The 24,318-nt window shown below is 42.7% G+C and overlaps 1 protein-coding gene across 2 annotated transcripts in view; it reads right to left on the reverse strand.

Annotated features, from left to right (window-relative positions):
- The window catches only part of CACNB4 (calcium voltage-gated channel auxiliary subunit beta 4), a 236,575-nt gene that overhangs the window by 196,805 nt on the left and 15,452 nt on the right, over positions 1 to 24,318 (reverse strand). The gene's annotated exons all lie outside the window — the stretch shown is intronic.

Consider the following 24,318-nt stretch of genomic DNA (forward strand, 5'->3'; position numbering starts at 1 on the left):
GGTTAATTTTTTTACACCTTCACACTTAGAATTAAAAGTGTGTGTGTCTGTGTGTGCATATATATGTATGGCATGTATGTATATTCTTATAGAATATACTTATAGTCATAAAGATAATACACACACTTGGGGTTTTTGCATATTTGTGGAAAAATACCTAGAATTCACCTTTTTGTTTTACTAAATAAATCAAAAGAAATTTCTTCATTCTTCAAGTATTAAACTGTTCAATTGAGCAACATCCATTCTTCAAATATTAAACTCAATTGAGAAGGCTTCTCCTTTTCCATTCATAAACATCTGATTCAATCAGACTTATTAAAACAACAGAATTATAGAGAAAAGATCAAAATAAATTACTGATGTAAAATATACTAAAAACAGAATGTGCTCCTCTCTTTGAACCATGGAGAATATCTGTTAAGATTACATCAAACAGGGCGCCTGGGTGGCTCAGTTGGTTAAGCGACTGCCTTCGGCTCAGGTCATGATCCTGGAGTCCCTGGATCGAGTCCCGCATCGGGCTCCCTGCTCAGCAGGGAGTCTGCTTCTCCCTCTGACCCTCCCCCCTCTCATGTGCTCTCTCTCATTCTCTCTCTCTCAAGTAAATAAATAAAATCTTTAAAAATATATATATATATAAAAAAAAAAAAAAAGATTACATCAAACAAAAATGCACTCCTTTTAAAACAAAATTATTGAAGGGACACTTCCTGTATAAAATCTACCATACAGAGTTTGGAAAAGAAATAAGTATTGCTCCCAGGTAGAGGACTTACCAAGCACATCGTAATAATGGAAAACATGTAAGGGCCACATACAATAAAATCAACTTCAAATGAAACATTCCCAACACTTCCCATCCCACATCCTCGCTCTGGTCATTTTCTCTGGCAGGAACACATTTGCCTTCATCTCTGCCGGCCCTTGGAAAGCCTGGCTTCCCCAGCAGGCTCACGGCCTGGCTCACACAGCTAGTATCGTGGGCCTTGTCTACAATAAGGGCCTAGGAACAACCCAAGGGCAGTTCTATTCTTCAAGGCTCCCAGAATACATTGCATCTAAAAAGTTCTCAATAATACAAGTTTGCTAAATAGAACCGAATTAAGAGAAAAAAGAGATGTGGGGGCAGGAGGTTGTACCTGGGTGGCTCAGTTGGTTAAGCGTCTGCCTTTGGTTCAGGTCATGATCCCAGGGTCCTGGGATCGAGCCCTGGGTCAGACTCCCTGCTCAGTGGGGAGTCTGCTCCTCCCTCTCCCTCTGACCCTCCATCTGCTTGTGCTCTCTCTCTCTCTCTCTCAAATAAATAAATAAAATCTTTGGGGAAAAAAAAAATTATGAGGGGAGGGATAGTAGTGGAGAGAGGGAGGGAGGGACAGGGTAGAAAGAAGGGAGAATATGAAGCAAGTGTATGAAATGGTATTGTTCCAGCTCAGGACTTCAGGCCAGAAAAATCATTTTCCATCGTGTAACTATTCCCAGAACATATAACTAGATACACATATGGATATACATGGATATTGGAGACGTATTATTTGCCAACTTCTTTTCAGAGCTTTAACAGAGCAGATGAGGTTTTATTTAATATGCTTTAAAAGAAAAGGACTGGGAGTATACTCATGTTCACAGCAGCATTATTCAGAACAGCCAAGAGGTGGAAATACAAATGTCCATCTGCAGATGGATGGATAAACAAAATGTGGTGGATATATATGACTGGAAATTGCTCAGCCTTAAAAAGGAACAAAATTCTAATACATGTTACAATAAAGAGGAACCTTGAAAACACTGTGCTAAGTGAAATAAACCAGACACAAAAGGGCTAATATAGTGTAATTCCAGGCACACGAGGAACCTAGAATGGTCAAATTCACAGAAACAGAGTAAACAGTGGTTAGCAGGGGCTGGAGGGAGGAGGTCAGGAGGAGTCATGGTTTAAGGGGCACAGAGTTTCCATTTGGACTGATGGATGAGTTCTGGAGATAGATGGTGGTGATGGTTGCACACCAATGTGAATGTGCTTAATGCCACTTTATTGTGCACTTCGAAACAGTTAAAATTGTAAATTTTACTACAATAAAAAAAGGCAAGGATGGGAAAAAGGATCCAAGGTATGGCTCGCAGATTTAGAGGTAACTTCTTTCCCTCTCCTTCACACACCCCACTGAGAACTCCCGCTCCTGGGAATTCTCCCACCTGGTTCCAAGAGAGTCCGGATGGTGCCTTAATAACGGAAGATCCACAGTTTACATACAGTGATTTGCAGCTAGCAGGGATTCATTGAACATTTGCAGATTGGAAAGGAAAAAAAAACACAGGTAATTAGCAGTTGGAAGGATTTTTTTTCTTTTTAGCACAGAGACAGGAATAGGAGGGGTAAAAGGTTCTGATAAATCAACTAGAATGTAGGCAGATTAGAAATCAACATGTCTTGTTGTTCAGAGTAACTGTGAATCGATGAAAGGATGGGAAACTCTTTAATGACAACTTCTATTCCGAGAGGGAAAAAAATAAATCATATGTAACTAGAATCAACTTGAGTTAGCATTTTTAATAAAATGGAAAAAGAAATGAGTTGTCAAGAAGGAAAAGGCAACTTTCTACCTGGAAACTGATTCTGTAACAGTCTATTTGTTATTTCCTTGGGCCTGCCCATCCATTTAGGGGAGATGAGAACATCCCAGGCCACTGAGCCCCCATTTTCTCAGGGGTGACCGACCACAGGCAGAAACAAGTCCTTCCTGGAGGAAGAAAGGATGTTAGGAACACAAATACAGTCTGTGGCTCAACAAGGGAAAAAAGAGGTTAAGTTATCAAAAAACACCTTTGGCCTGGAGCAATTTCATAGAACAATCAGTAACATGACTCTCTTCCTTCCCTAATCTCTTCAGCTAGAGTTGGTTTCAACTTGACTATGGTAAACAGGACAGTCTCTTTTGCCCTTTTAGAAATCTGTCTCTCACAGTTCAGCCTTACCTCACTTCCCTTCTTGACTGTCAGCTAAGCCTATTCAGGGCCACACTTTGACCACGGAGGCCTACATCTAAGCGAGCCCTTATTTCTGCCTTTTTAAGATGTCACCCTGGGCAGAGGCCTCTGATGGGAGCAGTTAAAATACGCCTGCTGGGCTGTAGGCATCTCAAAAGGAGATGAGAATTCTGTCTGCTTTTCATCAAACCTTGACTTTTTTAATTAAATTAATTAACCCAGAAATGCTAGTCAGTTTAACATCTCAGGCAGCTTGCCGGAGCCCCTGGGTATCTGGACTAAACCGTCCCCTGGTGCTTCCACCCAGTTAGGAAAAAAGTGTCTCTATCTATCCTGGGCCACGGGTATTGAGCTTCTGTTAAGAAGAGATTAGGTCAAGTGGAGTTTCTCAACCTCAGCACTATTAACATTGTGGGCCGGATAAGGAACTCTGTTGTGGGGGCGCCATCTGTGCATTGTAGGATGCTTAGCAGGATTCCTGACCTCTACTCACTAGATTAGCGCCCTCTAGAGGCGACAACCAAAAATGTCTCCAGGCATTGCCAAAAGTCCTCAAGGGGGCAAAATCTCCCCAGCTGAGAACCACTGGAGTAGAATGAGAGTCCATCCTGCTGCTCCCCCTCCCACCATCAGAAACTTCAATCTGAACGATCCTCTCCACTCCCCACCCCCCCAACCCCTCCAGAGACTATGTGTTAGGCCCAGGAGGGTCCATCAGCAGGCAGCCAAGCTGGACCCAAATTAGAAGGCGTGAGAATTTGTCCAAGTGGAAAACAAATGGCCTCCATTTCAAAGCCCAAGATAAATGAAGGGAAGAAGAGACTAAGTAACCAGAAATAACCTCTGTCTCCCAATTATGAGAGACGCTGACAAAGCTAGCCCTTCATCGGCCAGCCTTCTCTCCCGCCTTCCCCTCAGCCAACCAGATCTCCCCAGGAAGAAGCAGGAAGACGGCTCTCTGCACAGAGAGGGGGGCCCACCTGGATCTCCCAGGTGCCCAAGGGATGGAAGCTCTGCATTCTAGTTCAGCTTGGCAACCTGCTCACTATCTAACCTCGGATAAGTCATTTAATTTTTCTGGATTTCTTTTTCCTCAGCTGTAAAATGAAAAAGCCAAATCTTTTAGACCTTCTCTGAAGTTACTTCTAGATCTAGTTCATGATTTTAGGGGCCCAGTGCTTGGGCAGGGTGCAGGAATAGGGTAGGGTAGGTAGAAGACAGAGGGCAGAGCAACCAAGAAAACAAAAGAACCGTCTCTGGTGATAGCATAGGATGCACAAGAGAGGGAATGAGCTAGGTTTTTTAAGAAAAGTCAGGGAGGCTGAAGGCCAGCAATAATCAGATGCAATTTTGAGGACATAAAGAAGGAAGAATTCATAAGAAGTAGCTTTCTATATATTTCAGCACTCCCTACATGTTTACCCATCCTAACTGGTTCTGTTCATACCCCGAAACCTCTCTCCCCCATTTGCGTTCCCTTTCCCTCTTATTTTACAAGCCTATTTCTCCTTCTTTCTCCCTGTTTTGTACTCTGTTCACTCTTTATGATGTTTCTTTCTCTGTGGTTCTCTTGCTTGCTCTCTCTCCCTCTCTGCCCCTACCTCCTTCCTTTCCTTCCCCTCCCTCCCTCTTGCCCTCTTTCTCCCTGACCTTCTTCAACAGAAGAGGAAGTAGGTAACCAACCCCAGCTCCAGATTCCCTCTCCTCAAAAGATTCAGATCTTGTGGCAGTCAAACCGTGTCCTGAAGGATGAAGCTTCCACCTGCTAAGTTCTGACTCTATCGTATTTCCTTTTGTAGGACTCGAGTCAGGCCGATGTTTACAAATGACCATCATAAACCTCAGGTGAGGAACTTCTAGTGAAGGCCAAATATGTCGACTCGATTGCAAGGCACTTGTGTCTGAAATGACCAGGCCACAATACAGAGATGCATTATGTCTTCATTTGTCTTAATTTGGCCTGCAGAACTTCAGTAGGAACCTGACTGTACTGTGTGGGCATATCTTGACCGAGCTGGTCCCATTCCAGGACAGGGCAAGTTGGATGAAGGCCACAGATTCCTTGGTGAAATACAGTCCATCACAGCCGAGCCAGGAAAGTGACTTTCCAAAGGGACACATGGTGTTAAGCCTGCTGCCCATCATTCAGACACTAGGAAACGTTCAGGGCTCTCCCACACCCAGCTGCAACCTTCACCTTCCCCCACTCCTTATCCCACAGGAGCTGATCAGAAAGATCACCACTTGATATTTATGAAGAGAACACCGCCTCTGAGGGAGAGCTTTCCGGAATGCTGGACAGTGGGAGGAGGGCACGTCACAAACTAGATTCACTCTAAATGAGCAAATCAGCACAAATGGAACATGAACAAAACCTCTCATCAGCCACAATCAAGTAAAAAGAGACTTCCTGGAGAGTAACAGCCAGATGGGAAGTTAATATCATTCAGACTGTTAACGCTCCACCAATGCTCACTGCTTTTTTAACAAGCAAATGGGGCCAGGTCTAGTAGAGACAGGAAAGAAAATTGCAGGCACATCCGCTTTTTCTTTAAAAAGCACATAGAATTACATGATGCAAAGACAGGTGATTGCTGAAGAAGTTTACCTAATAAAGTCCCTTCCCTTGACCACACCTGTCTCTACTCAGCAGCCCAGCTCCCCCTCTGGCTTTCTACTATCACTTTCTTTTCTTTCTTTCCTTTTTTTTGGTAACAGCTTTATTGAGATATAATTCACGTACCATTCAAGTCACACATTTAAAGTGTACAATACAATGGGTTTAGTGTATTCACAGAGTTGTGTAACCATCACCACATTGGAGAATATTTCCATCACCCCAAAAAGAAACCCCATTCCCTTTAGCAGTCACTCCCTGATCCCAAATCCCTCCTATCTGTGAGCCACCACTAATCTTTCCATCTCTGTAGATTTGCCTATTCTGGACTTTTCACATAAATGGAATCAATATATGGGGGGGGGAGGGTCTTGCCTGGTTTCTTTCCCTTAGCATAATGTTCTCAAGGTTCATTCATATGATAGCATGCATAAGTACTTAATTCCTTTGCATTGCCAAATAATATTCCATTATATGCGCATACCGTATTTTATTTATCCATTCACTCAGCCTCTCTCTCCCTCTTCTCTGATGGACATATGGATTGTTTCCACATTTTGGCTATTATGAATAAGGCTGCAATAAACATTCTTGTATAGATTTTTGTGTGGACACACGCTTTCATTTCTCTTAGGTATACACCTAGGAATGGAATCGCTAGGTTATAAGGTAACTCTAAATTTAACCTTTTGAAGAGCTACCAAACTATTTTCTGAGATGGTGGACCATTTTACATTCCTCCCAGCATTTTCCACATTACGTTATTTTCTATATTTTTGCCAAAAATTATCTTTTTTATTATAGCCATCCTCGTGGGTGTAAAGCAGTATCTCGTTGTAGTTTGATTTCTATTTCCCTAATGATTAATGGTACTGATTGTGTGATTCTGGCCACTGGTGTATCTTTTTTGGAGAAATGTCTATTCAGATCCTTTGTGTATTTTTTAAGTGGGTTATTTATCTTCTTATTACTGAGTTGTAAGGGTTCTTTATATATTCCAGATACAAGTGCCTTATCAGATACATGATTTACAAATATTTGCTCCCCTTCTATGTGTTGTCTTCTCACTTTCTTGATAGTGTCCTTTGAAGCACAAAAGTTCTTAATTTTGATGAAGTCTGAATTATCTGTTTTTTCTTTGGCTACTTGTGCTTTGGTGTCACATCTTAAGATCCACTTCCTTTCTAAACAAGGCTTTTTCAGCTTGCGTTGCTCAATCTCAAGCATTGATTTTGTTTCCATTATAGCAGCAGGGCCTCTCCTTAGCTCATCTCCCTCATAATGCCGGCGCAGCAGACCACACAGCCCACAGGTAACGCGAGACACGAATGGGTTTTCGTACCCCACTGAGTCCTGCAGCTCTCTGATTATGGCTATGTTTATTATTGAACACTCACACGTCTGTGTAGGGCTTTTAGGCTTCTGGGGGCTTTCAGAATTATTAATTACTACTTAAAATAGCTGTGAAGGATAGGAAAGAAGGTGATCCCCACCCCCCTACCCCCTGCCACTGCCATTCTGAGATAAGACAATTAAGAAGAAGTTGTTACAAAGACAAATAATTTTCATCAGAGAAACTCTAACCTCTGAAATTCTCTAATTCTGATGAGGAGGGAGGGAGGAAATAGAAACTGGGCAAAGTGTGACAAAAAGAAGTCAAGGCACACAGCAAGGTAGGGGCAATCGAAGCCTCATATCCTGATATAATTATTCACTCTCACCCCACCACCCCCTTTGGTGACCCACCACACCACAGCCAGAGGGGCCTTATTCAAAAATCTGATTATATCAGATGGCTCATCAATATGTGTGACACTTTTCAGAAATCAGAATTTTTCAGAAGTCAGAAATTTCAGGTTCCCAAATGCTTCTCTAGCTCATCTGCTATAATTATCTCCCATGTTTCCCACACTCACACCTTATTAAATTCCTGTTTACCAAAACCATCGGATCCCTAAAACCTCCTTTGCTCTCAAATGCACTTTCGTTCTTCTCCACAGAGCAGACTCCTACTCATGAGTGAAGACCCAGACGGTGTTGCGTCCCTGGTGAAGTCTTCCCAGCTTCACCAGGCAATTAATAGATGCTACCCTGTGTGGTATCCTCAGCATTTTCTTCATAATTCCATTATTATTATAACCCAGATGGCAGCTGGAATAGCCCTGCCCTTTATGCTCTAGTTACCACTGGCTTGCACCACAATTCCATATTCTGTGGAAAATTTAATACCCATCCAAGATTTCTGAAATTCCCAGAGGATGAGGGGAGAATGGTGTTCTATCCCTGAGGATCCTGTCACTTCTGATTTTTTTCTCTCTACTGAGTTCTTACTTTGGGCTCTGTGTCTTATGACTATTTCTTGCTTCTACAAATATGGACCTCAACTCCTCATGCTGATTTTCACTGAAAACTGTGGTAAGTAACCCTTAAGATGGCTACTAATGATTCCTGCCCCCTGGTATCCTTGTCGTGTACAATTCACTCTCCATGAGTAACTTGCTTCGAATCAATAGAATGGAGGAGCAACATGGAGAGATGTCACTTTGTGATATGATTTACAAATCATATTTGTAAATTTGTTCTTGCTAGCAGACCCCCTTTCACTGGCTGGAGAGGCCCACGTGGCAAGGAACTGGAGTTAGTCTCCAGTCAACAGCCAGCAAACCACTGAGACCCTCAGTCTGACAGACATGAAGGAACTGAATCTACCACCATCCATGCAAGTGAGCTCAGAAGCAGATCCTCGCCCACCCAATCCTCAGATGAGACCCTAGCCCTGGCTGACACCTTGAGTGCAGCCTGCGATGCAGCTAAAACCGAGGTCCCAGCTAAGCCGCACCCAGATTCCCCAATCCACCGAAAATAAGAGCTAACAAATGTGTGTTGTTTATGCAACAATAGATAACTAACACAATAACCTAACAAATAAACAGCCCCATTCAGCCAGGGACCTCTGTGTGTACAGAAGACTTTACTCATGGTTTAGAAAACCCAGCGGCTTTACATCACAGAAATGCTAAAAGACAAAGCTGAATCCTGGACACTTAGTTTATAAGAATCATTTAGCCGCTCCACTGTCAGCCTCCTTCTCATCCTCCATGACATCCTCTATCTCATGCCAAACAAATACCATATATATCTAAAATACACACACACACACACACACAGAGACAGAGAGAGAAAAGGACTCTGACATTATGTGCCCTTGATAGGTCCTAACAAGGTACACTGACAAAGCACCATTTTTCTCCATAATTCCTGCCTAAGGCAGTCAGTGACGAAAGGGCCCTTTATTTTTCTAAGGGTATAGTATAGTATAAGAAATAGAACACAATTTACCATGATGTTTTATAATTATTTGTTTACATGTCTTTCTCCCCCACCAGACTCAGTTTTTCTAGAAAAGTGACTGCGTTTCATTCATCTTTATGTCCCCCATGTGCTGTACAAAGTTGATTAAACAGTCAGGACTCAGTAAATGTTTGCTGAATGTGTATTCATTACATAGCATTACACTAAAAGATCTACATTTGAAATTAATTATTAATGCATTATTAAATTAGGAGAACCACTGTGCTTGGCAACAAGTAAAACTACACCATAATAAGATCCTCAGATATTTCAAATAACTAGAACTCTTTAAATTGGTTCAAGAAAAACTATTACTCTGATAAATCCAATATTAGAGCATGCCATGAGGCTCAAATGTATTAATTAAATGCTCTTTTAAAAAACATATGTTCTACATTACTAGATATTCTATAACTCATGGGGGAGTATGTTAGATTTTCGGCTTAGAAACAATTGCTCAGGGATTCCAAGTGTAGGAATTTAGCATAAGAGAGTAAAACATCAGCATTATTTTTAAAAGTGAAAAACTGGAAAACCAACTATGCAGCAACAGGGGCAAGTTAATTATGACACATCCACACAATGGATTAAAAGAGATGAACTTGATCTTATTTATTAGCTCAGAAAGTTGTCTACAATATTGTCTTGTATGAAAAGAGTAAGTAACAAAGCAGTATATAAATGTTTGTAAAAAGTGCACTTGCCTATATTTACCTATACATATGTAGAGAAAACATGGAAGGATACCCCCACATGTTAATACAGGCAGTGACTGAATTATTGGTGATCTTTACACTTTTCTATATTTCTCAGATATTTTGTAATGAGCATGTATTTCTTTTTAATCAAAATATTTAGAACTGTTTAAAAACAGAGAAAAGACTCAATTAATTTTATCCCAGCTTAGCAAACGTGGACTACCAATCGAATATTTGCAAATTAACATTCTGGAATGTAAAAGCACCCAACATAATCTATCACACTTTAATTTTAAAAGCAACTTTAAAGTAGATTCATTTGAGCTTCCCAAAACTCTGTGCAGTAGAAAGAGCTTATTAAGTCCATTTTAAACATAATAAATGACTTGTTCAAGTCATATACTGAGTAAATAAAAAGAGCCAGATGTAGAGGTTATGGTTTCTGCCTCCCAAAGCAGGGAAGAGAAATGTTATGAATGGTTCCAGATGCTGCTGGTCACCTCAAATGATGATCACAAAAGTAACGATCAAGAATGTTTTGTGGATATTCTGATATCCTGAGTACTGTAATTCTTTCTCTGCAAATACCAAAGACTACTGGATAAATTCATTTTCCACGTTGTCTTATTTGAGAAAACTTCTGACAATTTTAGTTAACTATTCTTTTCATTGGTCCTACAAATAAGCACAGGCCACTATATGGAACTCCAAGTGCATCAAGACAAGTAGAAAGAAAAAGCCAAACCAAGAGTTTAAGAAAAACAGTATTCAGGCAGTCAAGATGCTGGGCAGGGCACGCAAAGTCCCCATCCGCCCAGTCAGGGGTCTTGACAACACTGTGGAGTTGCAATCAACGCTTCGTTGACCACTCTTCTAAGTCATTTTACTTTAGTTTTGAGCCAGTCCCTTCATGTATATGTCAGTTGTCGAGGGGAGTTCGCTTTAAAGCACAACAAAGAAATACTCAGAAAAACAGCATTTCTGACAAATCCACGCATTCCTGAAGCAAGCCAAGGTGGTACATATCCAGAATGGGCCACTGAAACAGAAGACCCCTTGTGGCTGAGCGGGACTGGAAATGCCACAGAATGGATCATCTCCTCATCGCTGAACAGTAAAGGAGGCTCCTTCAGGGAGCACTGAACTTGCAACAGCACAGCAAGACAGACTGCAGGCATTTGGCAGAGGACACAGGGGAGGAGACAGAACATCCTTAAAGTCTGGCTTTACTCAGACCTGTGCAATGACAAATTAGGAAGGAAACAGAGCAGAAGGCAGGACACGAAGTGTGAACTGTGTGCAATTTTAGACAGAAAGGCTGGCACTTCTCTGAAATTAGCATATCCGCTTTGGGACAAGGAAGTGCCCCTTTGGACTTAGATCAGCATTAGGGTGTGGGCCAGCCAGCCACCCAGGAGAGGATCAGCAGATGAGTCGAGACCCATGCCAGATGGACCGGAAGAGAGACAATGCTGTAACTGCTCCACAGTAAGGAATTCACTGATCCCTTGTTGAGAAGGGACTGGATTTAATATCAGACACACCAGAATGCTATTGGGAATTTACTGCACACATATTTATGAATAGTCAACTGTTCAGTAAACTGTATATAGACCATTCCAGTTTAGTTATTCTCAACCAGTTTCGATATTGTCAGACAGTTACAAGCCTCCTCATAATCATCAAAGGAATTGGTAAATTAAAGATAACAGAACAGCCAACCAACACTTACTACATGCTGAGCAATGTTATTAGCCAGTTATCTGACATTTGTCCATTTGTTACCATCTCCATTTTACAGATGAAGAAACTGAGGCAGGGGTGGTTAAGCAACGTGCATGAGGTCCCAGTTAGGAAATGGTAGAGCCAAAACCTGGACCCAGGCAATCTCATTCCAGTGGCTGTGCTGTAACCACTAGACTACAATAAACCACGCTATACCAAGCCAACTCCAACTGGGGCACAAAATCAGATGCTGGGGCTCTGCGTGCATAAACCAGGTAAACAGCTCTCCTTGCAGAATGAGGCTTGAATAGGTTTTCTGCTCACTGTATAATTTCAAGAAGCCTTTGTTAATGTTAACCATTTGCAAAATTTAGATCAAAAGAAACAACTTAAATTCCACGCAAGACACACAGCATAATTGAGTGAGGCATGCTAGGTGTTAGACAGTGGGAAGTGGGGAGATGCGAGAAAGGACCAAGAGGACAAATGCCGACCTAAAGGAATATCTCCAGACGATCGTCTCCCCAGAAGAAGAAAGAAGTACTTTTGCAGGTTCTCACATTTTTTAAAGAAAAATTGAAAATTCAGATTCTTGTACAAAATCCCTCCAATTTTTAAATCTTGGCACTCATTCAAAATTATTTTTCTCTGAACGATGAGCCAAACAAAACCCATCTGCAAACTTAGGCTGCCCCCTCAGTTCTAGATTCACTGCAGTTCTTGACAGACAAAACGATCATGGTCTTCTGAATGGCAGAATCCTGGAAATTAGCAGAAGTTCTGAAATGGTAAGAAGACAGTCTTCAATACGTAACTATACCCAGGTTGGTTTTGGTCTGGTTATGTCTAATGGCAAGTAAATGAATCCAAACATCCCTAATGTTTACCCCTGGTGTAGTATGTGAATGCAGCCATGGACATCTGAGTTGAGGGTCCCCAAAGTGGGCTTTAGGCACTCCAGGTGGTGTGCAAAAACATCCACGGAGGTACAGGCAGAAAATACTCGCATTTGTATTTCTATTTTTTTTTACTCTTTTAAAATTGCATTTTTATATATGCATCATAAGGTTCATAATAAACTTTAAAGGAGTACATGCATATATTCTTCAAATAATAGATATACATAAAAAAAGAAAACAGATTTCTTCACAATAATTGGCTATGACAGCTACAGCAACACTGGCCTGAAAATACACTCAAGCAAAGAAACTAGATCATAAAATCCAAGGAATTCTATCTATATGCATAGTCATGAAATCCAAAAAATGCTGTCTACATAAGCATATAGGTCATATAGGGAATTCATCAACAAACTCTATATTAAACAAAAGCCTGACTCTCCAGTCCCCAACCAGATGCTACACAGCAGCACTCTTCTGAAGTCAGGACCAATCGAAGGAGCTGCTCTCAAGGGCAGGGGCTGATTCTTATTTCTCTATTCAGTACCAGCTGCCTAGCACAGAGCAGACAATTCACGGACACTCTTGCTTGTGTAGTAAACCTTCTTGACTTGCCTATCTGTCCTCCAACCTGGATCCACAGGATAACACCAATTTTGAGAGTGCTTATCTACCTTTTTTCCAAGGAGGTTCACTTCTGCCAAGTTCGTTGGCTGGTAACATCTATTTTGAAGGTTTGGTTAGGTCTGTTAAAAACACACAGATAATCCTCATAAGTAAGAGGGAAAGGAAGAGTGCTAGCAAGAGGAGTTCTTAGTAACGAGCTGTTCAGACCAGGTCTTCAAGGACTTGACACACTGCAATTTCCGGCTTTTTACTGTAACATTTGACTTCTCTATCTTCCACTTGGGAAGTAACAGCATGCAGCAATTTAATGACATAATTTATTCTCTACTCTCTTCACTTGTCCTCTCCCCCAGGCAGTCCTACATATACTCACATTAAGACTACAGTATTTATTTTTTTTAAAGATTTTGTTTATTTAACAGAGAGAGAGAGAGCACAAGCAAGGGAGGTGGCAGGCAGAGGGAGAAGCAGGCTCCCCACTGAACAAGGAGCCTGATGTGGGGCTCCATCCCAGGACCCTGGGATCATGACCTGAGCTGAAGGCAGGCGCTTAACTGAGTCACCCAGGCGTCCTGACAATATTTTTTTTTTTAAGATTTTATTTATTTGACAGAGAGAGACACAGGGAGAGCAAGAACACAAGCAGAGGGAGTGGGAGAGGGAAAAGCAGGCCTCCTGCGGAGGAGGCAGCCCGATGCGGGGCTCGATCCCAGGACCCTGGGATCATGACCTGAGCCGAAGGCAGACACTTAACAACTGAGCCACACAGGCGCCCCTTAACAATATTTACTTTTTAAGAAGGAGTGATATTTTATTTTTTTAAGAAGGAGTAAAATTTTAAACATTATTCATTATTACAAAAGTTAAATATATTCATATTAGAAAAAACAGAAAATAGATACTGTTAATGAGCATAATAAATGAATCCATTTAATCAATGGATCAATCAGGTGAGATAAAGCCTGTATCACATCCCTCGCTGACCACTTCTCAGTGTCTCAGCCCCACATCTTATTCCAGTGCTTGTTGAAGTGACCAGGTCCATGCAAGATTCAAGCAGATTCAAGCAGGTGTAATCTGATCGCACCTAGCTTCTGCCTCCCGCTCCCCCTCCAAACACCATTCGTCTCCTGCTCCAAAGCTTTTTAATGCCAACCAAGGCTTAGGGGCACACAGTTATCTACTCCATACTCATGTATTTGCAACCCAAACCCATGCATTTGCAGGAAAGTCATCACCTTTAGGCCACTCTTGACCCAAGAGGGACAGAAGCCAATGGATACATGCTTCTTCATTTCAGCCTCCAGGCAGACAGTTCTGAGATGCATTTTATAAGGCTCCTCAAAGCACCCAGGATCAAGCACCTACTGCCCTCAGCTGTGGTTGGTTTGACAATGCATGCTTGCTTTGGCTTCCCTGCTTCCCTTTTCCCTTCCTAGGTCCTCTACTCCAATTGGGACCACATCCCAAATAAATTACCTGCATGCAAGCACTCATCTCGGGCTCTGCTTTCTTGGGCACCTAAGCTACAAGTATTAATAAGGAAGTGGACTTGGAAAGCAGACCCTCTGGATTATGGAGCTGGATCACTCACCCACTGCTGGTGGTAAGCAGCGTGATGATAATTCCAGGCATGCAGTAGCATCATATTTGCTCTTACCTGGGGTGGATTGGGATGAGGTGCAGATGGAATACGAAGCACTGGACTGAGACATAGTTGTAGTACTTGAATGTTATGGGGTCAATTACAACAATCATAGAGTTGTTTAGCTGTTGTTAACTGCTTTGGAAGCCTTGAAGAGATAAAATTAAAATTACACATCCAGGTCAGTCAACCATTCACACAAGGCACACCGTGAAATGCTTCTGCGGCAGCGTTTAGGTTGACCTTCATCTGAGGCAGCCACGAGGCAGACAGTGCTGAAAATCAGGCTCAGGCACTAACTGTACAGCTGGGGGCCTGCAAAGGAGACCGAATGCAATCTCAATGCATCTCCTGTCCAAGTCAGGGCCCTGACAGGAAAGCAGGTGACTCTATTAGCTAGCCTAATAGATGAGCCTAAGAATCTTAACTCCCTGAATCCTCCAGGCCATTAACAACAGCTTAGTCCTTCTTGCTCAAGGAGAGTTGCCTCCCCTCTCCTAGAGACCCTGCAAAGTCCTCACATAAGGTAGGTGCCCAACAAGGTAATTCTTGTCCTTTTTGGGATCTCCTGCCACATCATCTCTTTGTCTTTGAACCAATAACTTAGAGTCAAATCTCAGCACAGCCCAAGCAGGGAAACATAGTTCCTGTTGTAGAAATAAACTGCTCATTCATCAAAGCAACATATATCAGCAGGAACCAGAGGAAGATAATTTGGAGGGGATCCTGAGGGTTTTAGACCAGGGAGTGCAAAATAGCAGGCTGGATAAAGGATAACTGATTGACATGGGCACACTCTCCTACGACTCTAACTTCAAAGGCCTCGAGAGGACACCAGGACATCAACATCCTAACTGAAATAGCTCCCCTGAAGCTTGGACAGGACAGTGGCTTCCTGTGAATAAGGTGGAGAAGCCGAAGTGAGGAACGGATCAGGAGGATCAGGTAGGTGAGCCTATGAACATGAACTTATTTCTTGAGACTGAAGAACCCACCACCCATGTTTCCTGGGAAGGCACAGAAAAGAATTCTCCCTTCACCAAGGCAGTAAGAAATAAACTAGTATCTTGGGGATGCCTTTTAGGAACCACTTCACCCCCTCTAGGTGCCACCGCTTCCTCCCATTACGGCTGCAGCAATCGGCTCTGTACAGGCTCTTGACCCGCTTCCCACCAGTGTGATCTGACGGTGCCCAGCCTCGCCCCGTCCATGGGCCTTTGGCTTCCTGACCCTGGGCTTCTCGGGCAACAAGGTGCAGGATACTTGGCACTCACACACGTGCAACCTGGTAGTATGAGAGAGTCTTGATCCAGGGGCTGCCCTGGATCAAGGAGGGGCAGAAGGCCGTGGAGAAATGCTTCCCCCTTTGTTTTCTAGGGTGGACAGTTCTGACGTGCATCTCACAAGGCTCCTTAAGGAGGCATGGTGTCATCGATCACTAGTTGCTCCTAGCGCTGGTCAACGTATGAAAACATCCTGATAATGGCTTTCACTCTCTCCACTTCTGCTCCCTGGAACCATTTATTAATAGACCATAGGCACCAAAGCTTTCAGAGGAACTTTGGATACAACAAAACCCAATGGCTTAAGGAGAGTGTGAGAGAGATAGTGCTTTCATATGGATCAAGACCTCCGCCTCTTAGGAAATTGGTCCCACAGCAGAAGTCACACTGATGACAAAAGCCTCATCAGCACATACCCACCCCGAATCAACCTCCCACTGAATCTCTATCACAAGCATATAAGCAACACCCTTCTTTTCTTTTTCAGTAGAATCAAATGCTACTAACACACATACCCTCCACAGTGGGTCCTTTACATATCAACCTGATCGGCTGACAGCAAAGAAAGTGAATATAGAAACATAACAACGGAAAACAGGGAAGAAAAGGTTTTAGTGGATACTTAAATGAAAGTCTCAGACATTCTTGTAATAGGATTTTAGCTCCAATAATGTAATAAAAAGCTCCCACTACAGGGTCAGGCACTCTAGATATGCTTAATACATTTCTGCTGTTTTAGAGAAAAACATATCCTTTATTTTAGATCTTCCTTTAGATAGAATAACCATCTACGCCAATATTTGCAGCTAAACAAGCAAGAATATGTCATGACTTCTCAAAAAAAAAATACTTATGAGTAGCCCCCAAAATAAGAAATCAACTTTTCTGTGCAAGGCCCAACCATGCTGTATCAGAAATAGGGCTTTTTTTTTTAAAGATTTTATTTATTTATTTGAGAGAGAGAGAGAGAGCACAAGTGGGGTGAGGTGCAGAGAGAGAAGCACACTCCCTGCTCCGTGGGAAGCCTGCTTCTCCCTCTCCCACTCCCCCTGCTTGTGTTCCCTCTCTCACTGTGTCTCCGTCAAATAAATAAATAAAATCTAAAAAAAAAGATACCAGAACCCAATCAAGCCCACATGGGCTATGCCCCAGAAATCATTCATGCTTTTTCTATATTTAGCACAAACAGCACACATATGCTTAACATAAAAATGATTGTCCACAGAAACTGCACAGCAACAAAAGAGCCTTGGTTTTGACTTCTGCATAGATGTTAAAATAATTTAATGCATTATTACTATGTTGTTGACTCCTGAGTGGAGGACAATATGTAATCTCATTTGGCTAGCAAAAAGGAAGTTGGGGGGCGCCTGGGTGGCTCAGTTGGTTAAGCGACTGCCTTCGGCTCAGGTCATGATCCTGGAATCCCGGGATCGAGTCCCGCATCGGGCTCCCTGCTCGGCAGGGAGTCTGCTTCTCCCTCTGACCCTCCTCCCTCTCATGCTCTCTGTCTCGCATTCTCTCTGTCTCAAATAAATAAATAAAATCTTAAAAAAAAAAAAAAAAAAAAAAAAAGGAAGTTGGGAAGTAGAGGCTAATTTAAACAGGTTGTCCAATAGTTAATCATTTCGGCAAACCAAGTGCCATATTCTAATCTGCATGAGTATTAAAATTATATTCATACCTGCTTAATCATAGTTGCTATATATCATAAATCATTCTGGATCAAGAAACAAGTAATCAAAAGCTGAATATTTAATAACTGTTGTTCACACTGAAATTTCTTATGCTATTAATATCTAAGTTCCCTTCTGTGACTTTAGGCTATTTTAAAAGGGGGAAAAAATACAGAAATCTTGTTACCATGGAGACTGTAAGCCGGTCAGCCCATCTGCTGAAGAGGATATAAAATTTTGTAAGTAGAATTTTAAAAGCCTTACTATGAGAAAGACTTCCTCAAACACAGTAGGGGGTAGGGAGCTACAGAAAGTCTGGCAAAGGGCCATTTGCAAAAATGTGGGCTATCATTATTTTGATACTAACCATGAATTTGCAGTAATTCTTATTAAGGGGAAACTATTAATATCCATACATCAGAATACTAGAGATGTAAAACATATTTTGGCATGTTCTTTGCCAATGTTTATACCATTTTTTAGGGAAAAAGATTTTAAGAATGTATACTAAAAACTAGTCCAGGGAAGCCTATGATTTGGTTTATTTGATTTTTAAAAATGCTCCAGATATTTACCACAGGTTTTTATAAAACAAATATCATGCACTTTAAACAATTATGGTGTGAAGGTACGACATCTTTAGGACCTTATAATATTTAGCCTTTCTCTTCTGTTTTTTAGATATGTGTGCCTAATCCAGAAATTTATTCACTCAACAACTTGTAAACCTAGTAGGCACGAAGCCCTGCCCGAGATGAAGGCACAAGAAACATCATAAAGCAGTTCGTGTCCTTAAGAAACTGAAGGAGGTGGCTTATCTTCATTCATTCACCCATTTATTCATTCAGTAAAGGTTCTCTGAGCACCCACTATGTGCCAAGCACATTTCGAGGCACTGGGAATCACGCCGTGATCAAGAGTGACAAAAATGCAGCTTATGCACGGGTATAATTTACAATTAGAGGACAGTAACTGAGAGGGGCGGTTTAGTGATAAGAACAAGATGCTGTAAGATGACAGAAATGGCTCCTTCTGCCGGGAGCAATCAGATAAAGATTCCAAAGAGGAGACTTTCGAGCTGAGGCTTCAGAGAGGAACAAGGGCTGGAACAATATTCAAGACCAAGAGAGCACAGTGTGGTGGCAGAAATCTGGAGAATGTCTGTCACCGAGCTGGATTTTCTGTCACACTCCAAGACAACATGAGAAATCCAGCATGGCTAGAAGGGCTTACTGAATATCAAATTTTAGGGAAATTTCTGTATGCAAGTTGATTTGAAAGTGTAATTATTTTCATAAATGTCTGTCTTAGGTGAATTCGTTTTCCTAAACAGCAAAATTCCTGGTTAAAGAACATTCTTGTCTTAAGATAAGTATCACAAGTCAAATATAAATATAGCAATAGAAAACTTCTAATGCTGTAAGCCTTTTTCACAGGTAATCTCTCTCAGTCAAGGCTTACAAAAGCCTTGCGATGAGGTACAGCAGTTATTACTCCCGTTTTACAGAGGTGGAAACTAAAACTTAAAGGAGGTAAGTGACGTACTCTAGATCTAGTAAAGGGCTAAGCTAGACCCTGAACTTCAGCGTTCACCATAAATATTGTGCTCTTTCTACTAGACTAGAATTTTGTGCCAATTTAAGGGTTTTTACAAAATAACAGGGAAAAGCTCTCACAGAGCAATGTATCACAAACATTACTGGTCTTTGGAAGAAATCTATACGTATCTACTTTGTGCACTTGGCAGAAAAGGAGTAAGGCCAGGAGTGCTGAGAATAGTCAGCCATCAATAAACGCAAATGTCACAACGTCAGCATAATGATTTCCTTAACAAAGTGACCTTCCTCCTTGTTATCGAAGGTCCAAAAATTCACCCGCCCCACCCTTCACCCCCCACTCCTGCAGCAAATCCAACACATTTGGAAGTGTCCTCTCCATTGAAGTGGCTGCTTTAGCTCAACACTGTTTCCCCTGTGTAGTAAGCTGGCAATCATGGTTTTACTATGTTTCTATGAGAATTTAGCCACCGCCCCCAGATTCTAGTGCCATCACCAAGTCTGGCATTAAATTAGCAGAAAAATGGAATTATTATGAATTTTGAACAAGCTGATACAGAAATGTAAACAAATGAATTGCTAAATATATAACTTAAAAAGCAAACAGGTTAAAGAATGTTAAAGAGATTAGAACGGAGTGCAGGATAATAAAAACTCTGAAAATAATTAAAGATACATTTTGAAAACAGAATAAAAGAGGTAATTGTGAGCATATTTGTCAATCTGCTGTCATTGTTTAAAATAAAGTCCCTTACTAACTGTATTCTTCAAGAGAGGCCTCCCAAAACTTGGGACATCCCCTTCAACAAGAAACACAGTCTTCTAGCATTAAGATCTCTCATTTGACAAGCAACTCAAAGGACTAATCTACTGGGGACATGTCTCTGACTCCAGGGTGAAGAGCAGGGATCTCAGACCAAAGACAAGATTATATGGAGGCAGGTGGGATGGGATTCTATGCTAGATCCAGGAAACCAACCCCAAAGCTAGTATATAGAGAGAGTCAAGAGCTGAGCCAGGTGAGGAACCCCAAGGAAGACCGTGTGGACTGAGTTAGAATAAAGCAGGCAGGCAGGGGGAAAATGGCAAGAGAAGAGAAAACAAAGCTGTGTGGTCAATCACTCCAGGAGCTGGGGACCATGAATCCCAGGAGCAGGATGAACAACAGAGGTGAGGAACTCAGAGTAAGTGCCAGAAACTAGCATGTTCCCAAAGCCTTCGGAGCTCCCAATGCTTACTGCCATCAGCTCCACCACGACTACCACCACCCACCCATCCTATCACCATCACCATTACCAACATGGCTACCACCAGCCATGCCCACGTCACCAACACCACCATCTTACCACCAATACCACCACCTCTGCCATCGCTAAAACCACCATCACCACCACCAGCCCTGCGATCAACATAACCATCATCCCTCTAAGATGTTCTCTTCAGAAGCACAAAGGAACAGGCAGAGGCTTTGAAATCTCAGCCTTCCCCACCAGTCTCTGAAAGTAGAAGGCAGCAGTACTGATAGAAATTATGGTCCCTACCCTGCTTCAAAAGCAGCTACAGTAGGTTGTGGTCTTAAATAAAATAATTTGTACCCAAGATATACCTATACTATCCCATTTCTCAAAATTCTCATAACCCTCTGTGAGGCAGATATTGTTATCCCCATTTTATGGGTGAGGAAAATGAGCCTCAGGTCGGTATTACTTGCCCAAGGTCATACACCTCGAAGGCGATGGAGCCTGGACTCACATTCTAGTCGGCCTGATTCCACAGCTGATTCTATTTACAGCTCTGCTGTGCTGCTTCTCTGAAGAAAATTAAGATACAGTCAAGTCCTTAAGGGGATTCACTGGTAGTGGGAGAGACCTGTAAACATATCATTTCTTTTTTTTTTAAAGATTTTATTTATTTATTTGACAGAGAGAGACAGCGAGAGGGAACACAAGCAGGGGGAGTGGGAGAGGGAGAAGCAGGCTTCCCGCCGAGCAGGGAGCCCGATGTGGGGCTCCATCCCAGGACCCTGGGATCATGACCTGAGCCGAAGGCAGACGCTTAACGACTGAGCCACCCAGGCGCCGCTAAACATACCATTTCAAAACAATGTGAGAAGTGCTCCAGATGTACTAGGGGATGAAGAAACTAATTCTGGGGATGCCTGGGTGGCTCAGTCGGTTGGGCGTCTGGGTCATGATCCCCGGATCGTGGGATCGAGTCCCGCCTTGGGCTCCTTGCTCAGCGGGGAGTCTGCTTCTCCCTCTGCCTGCTGTTCCCCCTGCTTGTGCGCGCTCTCTCTGACAAATAAATAAATAAAGTCTTAAAAAAAAAAAAGAAAGAAACTAATTCTGCCCGGGGCAATAGGAGAAGACTGTACAGAGGATGTGACATTTACACAGTCGTGAAGAAAAGAAGTAGGAGTTCACCAGAAAAAGCAGTGGAGGGGAGAGCAACCCACATGGAGTGCCAGCAGATGTGGAGGACAGCCGCAGTGTTTACTTCCTCCCTCCCGCTGGCCCTGCGGATTTTCCCAATGTTTGACCTCTGGCCTGACTGAGAGCCTCCCCTCAGGTCTGGTCACATTGCCAGCTTGTCTCTTTGCAGGCACTGAGGCACACTCCCCTCGGCCATACACACAGACACCTGTCTCAGCCTTTCCTAACTCTGGCTCGAGTTCCAGAGTCCAGCACATCCTGAGGAAGTCTGGGATGAAAAGATCTGGTCTGCAGGACTCAGGCATCCAGTCTCCGGCCCAGACCAAAGCATCAGCCACAAGGTGATGAACTGCTGAGGCCAAGTGCCAGTCAGTCGGTGCTGACCAAGGCTTCTTAGACGCCCTCTGTTCAGGCAGAAACTGTCCTGAAGCAAATCCCAGATGGAGTATCCAAATGAAACCACTAAGAGAGTAAAGCTATTGCTCACCTGCATGTCACCAAATTGTAACTAACATCCCTGACATCAAGTCTTGCAAACCAGTGCTTAGGGCACATATTTCGCCGTGAGGTCTACTGGGAAAGTAGATTAGAAGGGGAATTGTCCGGAGTTCAAGGTGCCATGGTAGGGGCCAAGGTGCCATGGGACCACACCTGCTTTAATTTTTTTTCCAAGCCCGAAACACTGAGCTTGACACTACGGGTCCACAAACAATCGTCTTCATGTTCTTGAGTAACCTTTCAACCACTTTCTGAGAAGACCCTCAGTCCATGGATCACCTCTAAATCTTCTTTTCAGAAACATGTTTTTCTTAGATACCTCAACTCTTAAAAGAAAACATCAAGTCTATCCTTAGCACAATGTCTCACTTAACTGACAACAAAGACTAGGCCTTACCTGGGTTCTGATCCAGGTGCTGAATCTCAAAATCACTATCATTCTGTTCATTTACCAATCAGTATTTATTCAACACTTACAATGTGTCAGATGCTTATTCTGTTCACCTGGAATGAGCGATGACAAGGATGTACAGGTTCCCTGCCTTTTTGATGCTTACGTTCCTGTAAGGATTGATGGGAACAAATAAGTAAAAAGAAGACTATGCAACTAAGGTGATTTCGGATAATAAAGGAACGTGATGGCGAGTAAACACAAGACGGGGCCTGCCTTTAATGGGCAGCCAAAGGAGGTCTTCAGAAGGTAATGTTTGGGCTGAGATGGGAGAAGGAAGGAGAAGGAAGCAGCCATGTACAGAGCTGGGGAATGAGCATTCCAGCACAAGAGGACAGAGGTGCAAAGGCCCAGAGATAGGATTAACCTTGGCTTATTCAGGGGCGCCTGGGTGTCTCAGTCGGTTAAGCATCTGCCCCAGGCCCGCCATGTGAGGCTCCCTGCTGGGGGGGGGGGGAGTCTGCTTCTCCCTGTCCCTCTGCTTGCCGCTCCTCCTGCTTGTGCTCATGTGCACAAACCCTCTCTCTCTGTCAAAAAAATAAAATCTTTAAGAAAAAAAAAAAAAAAACCTTGGCTTATTCAAAGAATACAAAGAAGGCCTTGGGCTGGAGGAAGGGGCTGCAGGGGGAGTGCAGAGTAGTAAGCAAGGGTGTGGCAGATGAAATAAGAGTCTGGCAGGAGTTCTATCACTACAGAGCCTTGTAGACAATAAGGAATTTAGATTAGACTTTCACACAACTGAAATCCATTTGGAAGGTTCAAAAGAGGGGAATGCCGTGATCTGATTTCCTTTTTAAAAGGACAACTCTGGAAGTTGTGTAAAGAATGGATGTGGTGATGAAGGGAAGCAGGGAGACTTTCAGTAGACCAGAAGCGAGATGATGCGGCTCACACTAGAAACTAGGCTGGTGGCGAGAGAGATGGAGAGAAGTGGATGGATTTGAGATGGCTTTCGGAGACAGAACTGATTGCAAGGATTATTCAGACCCATCAATCCAGGATCATCCCAAAATTCGTCCATGAAGAACAATATTTCAGGACGATGGCCTATAGCATATGCGGATCATCAGTTCATCTACAGCACTGATGTTCACGGGCCCTTCGAGGTGCCTCTAGAAATGCTGCCGAGAGCATGAGGAGGAACCTGGGAGGGTGATCCAGATATAATCCCTCCCCATCAAAGCATCTCCAAGTATGCTGATTATATCACCAAGGACAACATCTGCAATTTCATTGGAAGAAATTTTTATGTTAAAGCCAAACTTTGCAAACCACTACTGTGACAAGGCAGAGTCTAAGTGGCCCCAATAACCATTCTCTCTTTCCTACCAGAAATAGAGCCATCACAATTTTTAGCCTTCACGTGGCTACTCAGCTAGAGACCACATTTCTCAGTCTCCTTTGAAGGCAGATGTAGCCTCACGACAAAGTTCAGGCCAATGGGTTTGGAGCACAAGAAATATGTTTAACTTCTAGGTCATTCCTTTAAAAATGAAACTGCTTATTCTCTTCTTTCCCCTTTGAGCTGCCTAGGAAACTGATGCCTGGAGCAGTCATGCTGGACCCAAAGATGGAATCTAGATGTTGAGAATGGCAGAGCCTGCCCACTAGCCTGGGTCCTTGGAACACTGATCTCTCAGAATAGAGCTATTTACCACTCTGAACTGCCCACCTACCTCTGGACTGGTAAGTGACAAAGAAATATACATTATATCTTCTTGTTTCAGTGGTACAGCAGCTTCGCATATGCCCAGGCAGAGCCTCAACAGCCAATGTATGATCCATCATGTCTCTCATTCCCTCTTTTGCAGCAAACTGAAATATGCCAGGGAATGGCTTCTCTATTGGAGTAAGGAACAACAGCAAGGAAGG

The sequence above is a fragment of the Neomonachus schauinslandi genome, chromosome 3 (genome assembly GCF_002201575.2).
Source record: "Neomonachus schauinslandi chromosome 3, ASM220157v2, whole genome shotgun sequence".
Taxonomy (NCBI): domain Eukaryota; kingdom Metazoa; phylum Chordata; class Mammalia; order Carnivora; family Phocidae; genus Neomonachus; species Neomonachus schauinslandi.